Source organism: Rhinolophus sinicus, chromosome 5 (assembly GCF_057876585.1).
Source record: "Rhinolophus sinicus isolate RSI-liver-muscle chromosome 5, RSI-T2T, whole genome shotgun sequence".
In the NCBI taxonomy this organism is placed as follows: domain Eukaryota; kingdom Metazoa; phylum Chordata; class Mammalia; order Chiroptera; family Rhinolophidae; genus Rhinolophus; species Rhinolophus sinicus.
This window is the reverse complement of record NC_142505.1, coordinates 103,604,233-103,617,736: the sequence shown is the minus strand read 5'-3', so window position 1 is coordinate 103,617,736 and position 13,504 is coordinate 103,604,233.

Here is a 13,504-nt window from a genome sequence, read left to right as displayed (position 1 = left end):
CCATTCAATGTATATAGGTTAATCACATGCTGTAAGTGGAATATTGAGCTAATGAACTATGGGTACAAGAACAAATGAATTTGCATCATGTATACATTTAACTTACTGGAATGCAACTATGGTAAAAGAAAATGAAAGAAAATTCTGCTTGTCGTTGCACTCAATGAATTTATATCTGAGAATATTTTACCTATTGTCTCTGAGCCTCAAGGTCAGACTTTTACATTCTGCTGTGACACTGGAGCTGAGACTATGCAAACTGCATGTCCCAGACTTCTTTGCTGGCTGGCTTCTGGTTAGTTTCTGCAAATAGAGGCACTAGTAGGAGATTAGAAGGTGACAGGAGAGCAGAAGGAATATTCTTCCTGTTTTCAGTTCTAATCAGCTTCCCTTCAGCAGTAGCACTCAAGTAGGACTCTAACCTCCAGCTTATTTCCACATTTCTAGCACCAGTTCTGTGGTGGCTCCTTCAGAGGTGCCAGTAGCAACTGTGCCACACTTCCTCTTCGAGTTCCCTGTAAGAGTCCAAGTGGCAATTGTGATATACCCCTCAGAGTTCCCAGTATCAGCTGAGCAGTGGTACCTTGGGGGTCTGAATATCTGCTCTGTGGAGACACGTCCCCCAGCTCCCAGGTTCTGTTAACACCATTTCTCCTCTTTCACTCTCACAGCCCAAAGAGTGGCAGCTGCTTCCCATGCTGCTAATACCAGGGTTACCTTAGCAACCTTTCTTTGCTCTTTTAGCTTTCCAATCACTGTGTAACCCATTCCCTGTATTAAATCACCACTGTCTGAAACACCTAGCATGGCTTCTGCTGTTTTGATGAGACCCTGACTGCAGTGAACATGAGATAACAGACGTGAATGCTCCCTTTCCTCATTCAGTATCAAATTTTGTGTACTTCTCATGGTTGAGATATCTTGTAACCCTGAATGAGATTCTAATGTTTATATGTTTCAAATAATATGGGCGATAATCACAATCAAACTGATAGTCAACCAAAAAATCAGTAGAATATAAAGTTTCATACAAATAAAAATGTATTGATACACTGACCTGCTCCAAGCAGAGGAAACCTGGCTCTGATGGACTTAATAAAAAATGGTCTCCAAATTGTCCCTTTCTGAGAGATTTCCCAGGATGATTTGACATAGGAAATTTTTGCCTTTCATCTTGACTTTAGACATTGAACTTCTCACAATGCATCTCCATAGTCTAATCTTGCAAAATTGAGCATGACAATGTTCTTTCCTTCAGGAGCTTTCAATTTAGTAGAAGAAATAGGCACGTAGAAACAGACAGTGCGTATCCATGTTTGATAGGAGCGACACAGGAACAAACCCATTTGTCACCTGTTAGTAGTCAGATTTTATGAAATAGGTTGGAAGGGTAGAAGGAGAACAGGAACATGATGCATAGATTCTGCTAGAAATTTCATATACTCCCCTGCTTAGAATAGGACATTATTATTATTATATTATTATTATTATTATTATTATTATTACTATTTAAGTTTTAAAGACCGTTTGGAAGAAGATGATTGCCCAGTCATGGAGCTTTGCTTAATATATAATCTTCTAATATATTTCAGTGCCATTTAATTTTGCTTTTCTCAATGACATTAGAGAACATTTGATTACTTCCTCAAAGCCTCTCAATAATATACTCTTTAAGGTTTCATAGACCGGTGTTCATTCTTCATTTTGTGCTATCAGAGTCTATTGAGTTTCCTTTTTCAGTTTGTTTGTTTGGTTGGTTTGTGGCTATTTCTCCCCTAGAAACAATGTGATTACAGTCCCTGGTTCCAGCCTTGCTGTCAGCCCTGATCCTTCATTTCTCACTTCTGGAGCCGATGAAATAACCATTGTCCTTTCAGCATGGAACCCCAGGTTTAAGAGGCAAGAAAAGAAATCTTTCAGCTATAGTGCTGGTACCACCAGTCCATGGTTGCTTTTGAACCACAGTACGTTTCATCGTCTTACCAGGTCATTTATCTTTGAAGGTGGTGACATACTAGGGTGAGAGATGACCTAATGATGAGGGACGTCTTCACAAGTTATCATTTGAAGAAGTAGTTTTTGAAGAATAAGGAGGGGATGTGGGAGGGAGATTAGCAGTGAACTCTTTTCTTCAACTGCTAAATCTTTCGGGATTCATCACTTTATCAAACTATATTTGCCCAAAATTCTTCAGGGGTTCATTTAAATGAGAGGAGCAAGAGGAAAAGAGAGGGGTTTGAAGCTGAAGAGAGACTATTTGTTGCTTTTTTTCTGTCATGTTTTGTGCTTATTTGAACAGTTTTTGTCCTGCCAAGTGACTTAGTTTGAGGGATTTATTCCCTGGTTTTCAAAGTGTTGAGGGTGCAGAACAAATTTCCCCTGAAAAACGCCCCTCCTATTACTTTGAACTATATCAAAGCATGCTGCATGCATAATTCTGTGCACTTATCTCCTCTTTTTATGGCAACTCATTCCAGATGAATGTGACAACCTGAGAAGTACTAATACAATGGAAGTAATAAACTTATTTAAAACTGGTTTTACTTTACCTTAAAACAAAATATCTGTGTAGCTATGGCTTGCTGAGTAGAATATAAAGCTTTTTACAAATGAAGGATCTAATGAGATACTGACATGTTTTGAATATTGGTCCATGAGATTGTTAGAAGAACTTGGCTGCTTTACAACATTACGTTATAGAAAACTGCAGCGTGTAGTAATACAATTCATATACACCTTAATGGGAACCTCCTGGCTCTGACTCACAGCGAGAAGTGAAGCCAAACACTCCAGTCTGTAGTGCTTGTTCCAGTTCTTGGATGTAAATCTGGAATCATATTTACTTTGCATTTATTTTCTGAAGTGAATGATATCATGAGCGCCAGGACTCCAGGTATGGAGCACTCACAGGTAGTTCAGAGATACATCACCTTGCAAAAACATCTGTGTCAAAGATTTTCAGAGGGTGAGCCAGAAGAGACTGTTTCCAAACAGCAAAGACATAGGCAAGAGCCGATGGAGAGAAATCCAGTGGAGGAATTTAGCTTTATTTAGAAGACATCCAACAAGCATTTGTGAAGAAGAACGCTGGTTTCCAAAAAAGGAAAAAATAATTAATGGAGCTAAATCTTAGCCTGTAGCCCTGACACCATAACAGTATACGAAGGAATCTCAAACTTGCAGTCAATTAATTAAGTAAAAATGTCAAAGCAGCTGTTAGTATCATTTGAGTAGGACAAATGGTTGATTGAGTAGTCATTTTGCTATCTTGTAATGTGAAACTGGGAATGAGTTTAATATTAGTCATATCTGTGTAATATGATTAAATTACTTCAGGACAATCAAATTAATATGTTTTACTATCCCCACAACTGATTGTGTTAAAGGTAATGTGATCCACAAGTGATGTAGCAAAATTCTGTTTTGAAACAGGCCTCCGTGGCTGATTCAAAATGGTTATTTTAGTTGTGAAAACACAGTCTCAGTCTCCATGACCTAAGCAATACAGGTGGTTGGGGCAAATCTCCAAATACTCTAATGCAGAGAAAACATTGGCTCTTCTGGAAATTACCTGGGTTGTTTGACATGTGCTTTGCTTGAACTACTTCAATAAATTTTCCAGTGCTCTACTTTGCTTTGGTCAGAGAGACACAGCCCTATAATGTCTGGACACAAAATATAAGCTAGAGATGTAGGATTTTCTTTGCTATAGGGTTTCCATAGGATTTTTCCAAGCTGGCAGGTGCAGTGTCTAAAATTAGGAAAAAGACTGTTGATCTAGGTTGACGTTTACTGGGAGTGTGTGGCGTGAAATAACAGAGATGTGTAGCTGTTTGAGGGCAGGGACCAGAATGCTAGAACACAGCTTTGCAATCAAACCTGATCGATAACAGGACCTGTCATACCAAAGGTTTTCATCATTTTTACGAATCTTTCTATCCAGTCATCAGGAGTCCACTAAGAAAAAAAAAGAGGATCATTATTCTAAACACCATTCTATGATTATAGTAGGAAATGCAAAGGTAAATGCCAGGACAAGATTCAGGGCTGAATTAAATGCCTGAGTGTAAATAATACGGAGTGGCGGGGACTATGGCAAATTGGGACACTCATGCCCCATCTAAAGGTGACTTCCGTTACTCAGCATTATGGATACTATGTGTCAATAAGGCCCAGTCCTGCCAGACCTTCCATTTTTCCACAAGAGTCAGAAACCTAGATCTCTGTATGAAATGTCCCATTGTTTAAATGTTGGTAATGTCTTGGAGTTTTGGGGAGCCAATGAATTATTATACCCCGTCTTTTCTCCTCTTGCATTCGTTACCACTTGAGAAATGACACAGGAGTAAGATGGCGATCAAAATGTCAAGATTATTACTGATAAAGCTCATTGAAGAACAAGGCAGCATCTGCAGGCAGATGTATTTTCTAATTCCCACTGTCCTCAGAAGAAACCTTGGGTATGCAGAACTGCCTTGTGTGTGTGGAGTGGGGAGGTGGGGAATCATAGCACTCTCCGATTGTTAATAGAATAACTCCCCAATTAAGAAATGAGGACCACGAATGTCAGCCCTAGCCTCCTACCATCAGGGAGAGGTCAGAGAGCTCTCGAGCGGAAGCCCCCCTGGACTCACCATCACACACACATGAAGCTGTAAGACATGAGGAAGGCCCGGGGGATAGAAGTTCCACATTGGAAAACTCGTTTTCTCAAATGCTGCGCAGGGGAAACACAACGAGACTCAACCCACAGGCACTCAATTTTCAACCTCGGTATATACTTGTTCTGTGTTCACATGTGTCAATTAGTTGCGATTTTTAGAACTAAAAACTTGCAGTAATATTATTGTAAGCATAAATACTAAAAATAAAATTGTCTTCATTTTTATGGAAATTCAGCATGTCACTTAGAACAGTTTTTAATGGTTTTATACAATAATTGAATAATTGTGTCTTCTTCCATAGGCTCAGTTTCTCAACAGCGTATGTCAGGAAATAAATTTCAGTTGATGTCCAACCCTGTACTCTTTATTTATTTACCTGGCCCGTTAAGAAAGCCTCAGTACTCAAGTTTCATGGCTCCAGTTCTGACTTCACATTTCTCTCCCACTTACGTTTTACTTTCACGTGTGCTAAGACTGTTACTCACCTTCCAATTTCTGTCCTTGCCTCACCCTTCTATTTTAACATCTGAAGTCGTTTTCCTGGTGACTGTTTTGACTTCTTCATGATTCTGGTTCCTCCTCCCCTACCCATTTCCAGCCACGCTCCCTAGAGATGCTTTGAGTAAACACTCCACTAGGTTCAGCACCAGAGGCCCCCCTCTAAATGTATGCTTCTCCCATTAGGCTTGCTCCAGATCCCTTCAGCAGGAAATGGCATTCATAGTTTTTCCATTCTCAGTGGTTCTGGAAATGTTTATTAAATACATTTTGCAATGAGTGGACCATTGGCTGAGGCAGTGATATTTGTCATAACAGGATTGGTCTTGTTCTAATAGTTTGGCATTGTAAATGTGTTTCTTATTCAGCAGAGAGAGAAAACAAAGTCATCCTTGATGAAAATATCTTAAGAAAAATGATTTCCTCCCTAAAGTTACTGAATCTCAAGAAATATTTTTAAAATCCTGCTTCCATTTTTGTAAAACTCCTTTCTTAGAATCATAATTGACTAAAAAATCTTTTTAATTTCATTGTAGCGGTGGTCTCAGGCATTTTTGATTTGTACCCTAATTCACTCTTGCTCTTTGGTGTGTTTTTCATTATTCAAGAGCTTTTTTTTGTTTTTTTTCCGGCAAATGTCATCTATATATCCAAATGATGACCCTTTCCTTGCATACTATCCCTGAAATTTTCTCATCCAGAGCTTTCTCTCATCATTTTCAAGGGATGTCTAGAGGGTCAGATAGAGTGCTTTGAAGGGGGCGCTAAACAGGATGCTGGAATCCATGCTTGGTGATGTCCTTTTTTGTTCTAAGATGACTCTCTTGCATAATTTTTTTTTTATCTCTGTGTGGGGGCATGGGGAAAAAATCTCAACTCTGGCTTCTCAGCTTGCTCAGCTATGGGTCTTGAACTTCTGCTCCTGCCAGCACAACCCAGTAGGGAGGCTGATCTCCACCAAGGCAGGCAGGAGGCCAGAAGACTTTGCATACTCATGAGCAATGCAAGGAGTCAGGCTGGAAGTCGGAGGTTCTGACTAGGGTGAACCTAGCGATGCAGCATCCGCCCAAACTGTTACCAAATGACTTCCATTTATTGAGTACCTACTTTGATTTTGGAACTGCACTGAGCATTTTTCATGTGTTATCTCTTTTCATTTAATCCTTGCTACATCTGTGAGATAGGGGTCCTCAGAGACGGAGAAACTCAGGCTCACTGCTTAAAGACATACACAAGGTCACACAGCTAGTTAGCTGCAGAGTGAGGATTTTTCTGTGGTTGTCTAATCCAATGCCTGCTAAGCACTGCCCAATGGCCTGTCCCTACAATTTTGCTTTACCTAGGCATTCATTTCAGTATTCCAGTCCCGATTCGGCTGGGCACCGCGGCATTTGCCTAGCTTTTGGTAAACTCTACCCAGGTATATTTAGAGCTACCACCCATTGGGTGGTCCTGACTGTACGTTTTACCCTGAACTCTCAGTTACAGACTGCCTTAGTTTGCTGAGGCTGTCAGAACAAAAGACCACAGGCTGCGTGGCTTAAATGACAGAAATGTATTTTCTCGCAGTTCTGGAGGCTAGACGTCCAAGATTGAAGTGTCACAGGTTTGTTTTCTTCAGAAGCTGCTCTCCTTGGCTTGCAGATAGCTGTCTTCTTGCTGTGTCCTCACATGGTCCTTCTTCTCTGTGTGTGTGTCCGAATCTCTTCTTTGCATAAGGACACTAATTAGATTGGATTGGAGTCCAGCCTATCAGCTTCATTTTAACTGAATTAATTACCTTTAAAGATCCTATCTGCAAATACAATCACTTTCTGGGGTACTGGGGGTTCGGGCTTCAACATATGATTTTTGGGGGGACACAATTTAGCCCATTACAGGGCCTGAGAGCCTGCTACCCATGAACTGATTACTCAGGTCCCCAGTATTATACCGACTACTTTTGACTATCACCCGGCCCTGCTGGAATACACTCCACCTGAACCACCCTATAGGAGGGGGCCCCTTAGATTGTGAAGCCACTGGAAATTGAAAGCTTAGTTTTCGTACCCCATTGCCCCACATCCTGATTTCCACCCCTTTCCCACTAGCCTTCCCACACACACAGAGAGAAGCCTCAAAACACCTGTCTTCATGCTCATGATTAAAAAGACTGATACTTAAGGCCATTCCCTTAACACGAACGTTGTTGAGGTCATAGGTTCGGTTTCCATTATACTGCACATTAAAGAGATACCTTTATTTGAGCTCTTCATTTTCACCTTTAGGCTACTTTTTGATCTTTACACCATGTGATGACCCTGATCTCTTCGGCAGACACCTTTATAGCGATGAGTGTTGAAAAGTAGATTGTTTTGGAGGTCTTAGCAATGAAATATAGCAGTTGTGCACACAAGCTCTGGAATCAGATGACGTGTGTTAGTCGTGGAGCGCCACCTTAATACTAAAGTGACCTTGGGTAGGTTTCTTGACCTCTTTATGTCACACTTTCCTCATATGTAAAGGGGGGAGGGAAATAATACCATCTACCTGATGGATTTGTTGTTAGGATTAAATGAATTCAAACATACAATGAAATTACAACCGTGTCTGGCCCACAATAAGTACTAAAAAATCTTAGATCTAAGTTTTATTATTAGTGTGAGAGTTTATAGAATTATCTTTATCCTTTAGTGTTATTTTATCTTGGTTAATTTTTATGAGATGTACATATATGTATCATTTATGGCATTCTTTTATCCTGTAAAGGATAGAAACTAACCCAAACTGGCTTAAACATGGAAAAGTATGTATTGGTGCTTATAATTCAAGCAATTCATAGACATACCAGCTTCAGATATGGCTTAATTCAGACCCAAATGGTGTCTCCAGAATTCATAAATTTCTCTATAAATTTCTCAGCTATGTTGCCTTGGTGTTGTCTCCATTCTTAGTGGTTCCCTTCTCATGCTTGAAAGATGGCCTGCATCAGCTCTTGGAGCTGCATGCGTCTGTGTTGGAAGGCAGTGAAAAGCAGTGAGCATCGTTACCCTACCATTTCCAGAAATCATTCTGGGGTCCACTCTGATTGGACTAGGTCAGTCCATGTGCTCACCTTTGAGTTGATTCCTGATGCCATCAGAATGCAGGACTTTGGCCATATCTGGATCATTCACCTCATTCTTGAGTTAAGGGTGGTGTCAACTCCACTGGAAGCGCATGAGTTGAAAGTGGGGGAAATTGGGATATAGCTACTGGAAGAAAGATAGAAAGATTCCAGACAGCAAAGTAATAGATTTTCACATCATGGATGCTTTTGATAGATTCGAAGGACTTGGAGTGTAGCTACGGGGACTCCAGTACATATTACAACTCAGTTCTGTTATATGTCCAAACCTGTTACGTTGGATGACTAATTATGTCTAGCATTATATAAAAGATGACACATACAATTGGGAAAGTAAGCTTCCTAAATGAGCCAAGTAGACCTATGGTAACATACACAATGCTGGGGTGTGAAAGATTGTCACACTTGGGTTTCTAAGAATGGGGAAGAGCTCTTCGAACTTCTCCTTTTCATTATAACCTCTTCTCTCCACCCTCAAATGGGGGGATTGTGCCTAGAGTCGATCACTTTGGGCAGAGTCGTTGTACAGGGTTCAAAACTTGGTCTCTTCTCCTTTGGGGTGGTATATCAGACTGGTTCTGCTACAGTGGGAAAAGGGTCAGTCGTCTGTCTTCGGATGCTTGTTTCCCACTAGATCCTAAGAAGTTCCCGTACAGCGTGGCACGGAATACTTTGCAGAGATAAGCATTCAAACTGGTCGGGCTTTGTTGAGATAGAATAGCCTTCCTACTTGCTTCTAATCCATTCAAACCTGAATCCCTTGGCTGAAGGAGCTTTCTATGAATTTGAGCCCAGTTAGCTTGAATTCTGCTTTGACATTTGGGGTCACAGACCCTCTACTTTGCCTCCTTTGTTTAAAAACTCCCTTGGAGACATTATAAAAGAAGTAGTGTGAACCTATGGCAAGAATTCAGGTAGTGCTACGCCCCCTGGCTAACATACTATTATAATATCTTTATACCACCACTTAATTGCACCTAATTATTACCTTGCCAAAAAAAAAATACTTTTGAGAACATTTAGATGAAATATTAAACTCCAGAATTAAACTTTAAACTCCAGAATTAAAGGTCCAATGAATGAATAAGAGGGAAATCAAAGGCACATTATAATGGTCATGTGTTTAAAGAATATAGATCAGTAGTCTGAGCTGGGCTGTCAAAACCCCTGTTAAGAACAAAGGAATCTATCTCAGAGAACCAAAGTTGAGTAAAACATCTTAATGGAACCAACTGTTTACTAATATGATTTCCATGGGAGGAATCTGGCCCTAGCTCAAAAAATTTTTTTTAAATACAAACTAATCTACTAAAGAGATTTGTTTTCTTAACCCAAAGCCTGAAAATCATTTGTATGAAGTATAGCACTGTATACAATATGACTGTTGTGCGTTCCCCTTGTTAGGAGAAAGAGTGGAAAATATCAAATCTTGTCAAATGAAGCAAAGGGAAAAAAAATTAGTCTTTCATTTGGAGGAGAGAAAATAACATCCCAGGGATTCAGACGCCTGCTCTGTTTTACTAGGCAATCTCTAATTGAGCCCTCCTTCAAAAATCCAACTTCACAACTTATGTCTTAGAAATTTCCTCTAATTTAAAGTACTCAACAGTTTAGCATCTGAGAATGTCCCCTTCTGAGCTGGAAGGACTAATGATCAAAAAGGAACCTGTGAGATACAAAGATATTTAACTTCTCTCATGTGAGTTCAGTGATTTAGAGGAGATTCATATGCCAGTTTTTTCTTATTTTAATGACCTTTCCTACATGTGGCCTCCCTGATTCCCATAATAACACTTTGTTTATACAGATAATTTTCTCTCCAGCAGGAGCTCTTACATACTTTAATAACCTTTTCTCATAAATCAACCCAGTGCCCTGTGAAGTTTGATGAGGTACAGAGGCTAGGCCTTCCTCACGTGAGGCTCTGATGGCTCCATTGCCCCCTCCCAGACTTCCAAGTGGGCTAATGGTTGGTAGGGACCTGGGGGCAAGGCTTGACTGGGGAGGAAGGTTGCCACACAGTGTCTGGGGGAGAGTGCAAACTCTTTGAGACACAGAGTGTCTGAGAAGGTCCCGTGTGAAGAAGCCAGTATGTGAATTTGCATTTAGATTGAGGAAAGCTTGAGTCAGAGATTCTTGGGTTGGGCTTTGGTTATCTCTTAGGAATGCCATACTTTGTATTGACCCAAACCTCCATTTAGAAATTAAAATATCTCCACTGGATAATTCAAGTGAATTGGATGATATTCTTTTGGTATCACAAGATGGTGAAACAGAGCTCAGATTGGAATAGACATAAAATAAAAATTAATGGATGATGGCACTGGGATACCCAAAGAAGGGCTTCAGGCATAGTCTGATCCAGGGTATCAAATGATGTCAAGGAGCGCTTTCTTTTTCTTATCTCTTGGCTTTGGTTCCCACTAGAGGTCCTCAGCCAGGCTTTTAACACATAGTAAGAAAAATGGCAGTTAGCAATCTCCTATTTGTATCATAATGACTTAGGATCCAAAGGGAGAGAGAGACCTTTCTCTTGGCATTTCTGTGTCAAACTTCAAGGAGTATGTTGACACTGTGATTGATCATCTAAGTAGAGCCACATGGACTGTGTATGTGGGTCAGTTTCTTAAAGATGTCAGAGAAGGAAAATGCAAATCACTGCGGGACTTATCCATCTCTGTTAGCTCTACATTCCTCTTTCCTGTAACCTGCCCTGCCCCTCCCCAGCGCGCGCGCACACACACACACACACACACACACACACACATAGTGTTGTTTTAGGTCTGGCTAAAATATTCTGAAAGGAAATCTCATATGACAAAAAAAATGTAAATAAATATGACATAACTAACAAATTACAGTTCTTGAGGGTATCATTGTAATATCACAAACAATTCGTTAATGCTACTTACCTTGTCTGTTTTATTTCATAAACACTATTTTATCTAGCACAATATGTACCAGACACTATTCTAAGTATTTTACAAATAATAACCGATTTAATCCTTGTAACAACCCTACGATGCACATGCTATTGTTACTCCCATTTTAGGCATTCCCACATTAGGAAACTGAGGCAGAGTGGCTAAGATATTTGGACACAGGCAGTAGGAGTCAGAGCCGGGATTTGAATCCAGGTAGTCTGGAAAAGTGTCCTTCGAAAAGCACCTAAATGTATGAAATGCACGCTCTCCTGTTGATCAATCCTCGCCCCGTTAAAGCTGCTGCATTAATGTCTCCTGTGTCCTTTGCTTGACCCACACTTCAGAGTTGGCAGCAGCCACGTCTTATGCTGTCCACTGCTCCCTGACCTTTCTCTTCCCTTAGCACATGCGGCACACTTAGCATTGCTCTTGACTTGGATAGACCACAGCGATATTATTATGCAAAGGATCTTACGCCGAGTGGACTCTCAGTATGGGTTCACTCTTCCACATTTACCCTACCTTCGTTTCAGCTAATATCTACTTGGCTATTTTATTTATTTCTTAAAAACATTGTTCAGCTTTAGTCTTGGGAAATGAGAAGATCGTTGTATTCCATTCGAAAGAGCCAACACCCTGAACTTTGAGCAGAGCCAGGAGTAGCTTTGTATTCTGATAGAAATAGAAATGCCTTTCTTCTCTGGATCCATCATAGAAGGCCCAGTAGATGTCCCCCAGGTCCTGTGGACCTGAATTGGAGCAGACACCCATACTCTAGCTGACAGAGGCATTGAAAGTGAGCATATGGCATTTGTAACCTCTTATAGGAAGGGTAATCACTACCGGCTTCCTTCCCCTGACAAGCCTTCCCCAACCTGAGCCTCAGTTTCCTCGTCTATTAAGTAGAGATAGTAATACATATTCTTGTAGGGGTCTTGCAAGAACTAAATGAGGTAGGGACTAAAAGGTACCCAAAAGAATATGTGGCACAACGTACACATTCTATAAAAGTAGACTTGCCCTCCTGTTACCTGGCTTGTTGTCAAGGGGACTGCCCACCTTACACAACCAGGCAGCTGCTCTGTTGACTGAGGTATTACATGGACCCCTTTTTGGAGCCCTGTCATCCCTGGTATGTTATTTAGTCACAAAACTGTGAGAAAGCCATTATCACCTTCTTCCAAATGTGGGAATTGAAGCACTGAGAAGGAAAGAGTTGGGATCCCTGTCTCCAGTGAGGTTATCCATAATGGCTTTTGAGTCCAGAGCTGTGGGAACCATTCCTCTTGAGAATGAATCTATATGTCCATAGAGATTTTGCCAGGGATAACGTAGACACCCAGCCTGTGGTCACAGCTTCCTGCTCCAGCCTCAAACAGTGAATTTTTCCTGATGGTTCCTGGGAGCAATGTTTCTACACACATTTGCAAATACAAATACATTCATCTACAGCCCAAGGACATCATATTTCTGTCTCTACATTTTGGTTTACACATCGATTCCCCAGTCTTGTTCATCCACACAGAGGACCCACTTCGAATCCCTCTGCTTCTGCTTAAATCACTCGCATTTTGGAAGCATCAAGGAGGGGCATCTTTGAGCTAAGGGCTTGTGGGGTGTTGTGGGAATTTCCTGTCTGAAGCGTCAGGGCTAGTCAGCCTCTCTTTCCTTTATTTTGCCCTATGTGTGATATCCATAGCCCCCTGGACGTGGTGGTTAAGTGTACAACAATCTTTATAGTATATCTGGATGCCAAAAATATTCCTATTGATTCACATTGATTAAGTGAGAGGTAAATTGCCAACTGCCTTAACTTCAAAGCATCCCTTTGGATCTTGAATATTGCAGGAGTTTCCTAAAGCATTGGTTTCTGTATCGTCCCATGACAGTGTCGCCTTACCTTTTCAGGGACACTGTCTTTCCTTTTAACCACAGAGACTCTTGCAGTACAGTGGTTCTCAACCCACAGTAAAAGTATTAGGTTCTGCCACGTAACATTTTGAAGAACTGTTTAGATGCAGTCTATCTGTGTGTATACGTGTGTGCAAACATGTCTAAGGAATTGGAGGGTAGGCAGTACATGTCGCATTCTTCTGTAGGACACTGAGAGATTCTCATTCCCTCGCAAATCCTCTGCAGCAAAAGAGCTAAAGCCCTTAGACTGGCCCGAAAACATCATCTTGTCATTTTTCATGGACACTCCTCCCCTATTACGTGCCTGTCTGCAGTTAGTGCTTATACAACTGTTGCTAAGTCTCTGGCTGTACTTGGAAGGGAACAGAGTGGGCAGGAGGTGGAGTGACCCAAGTTTG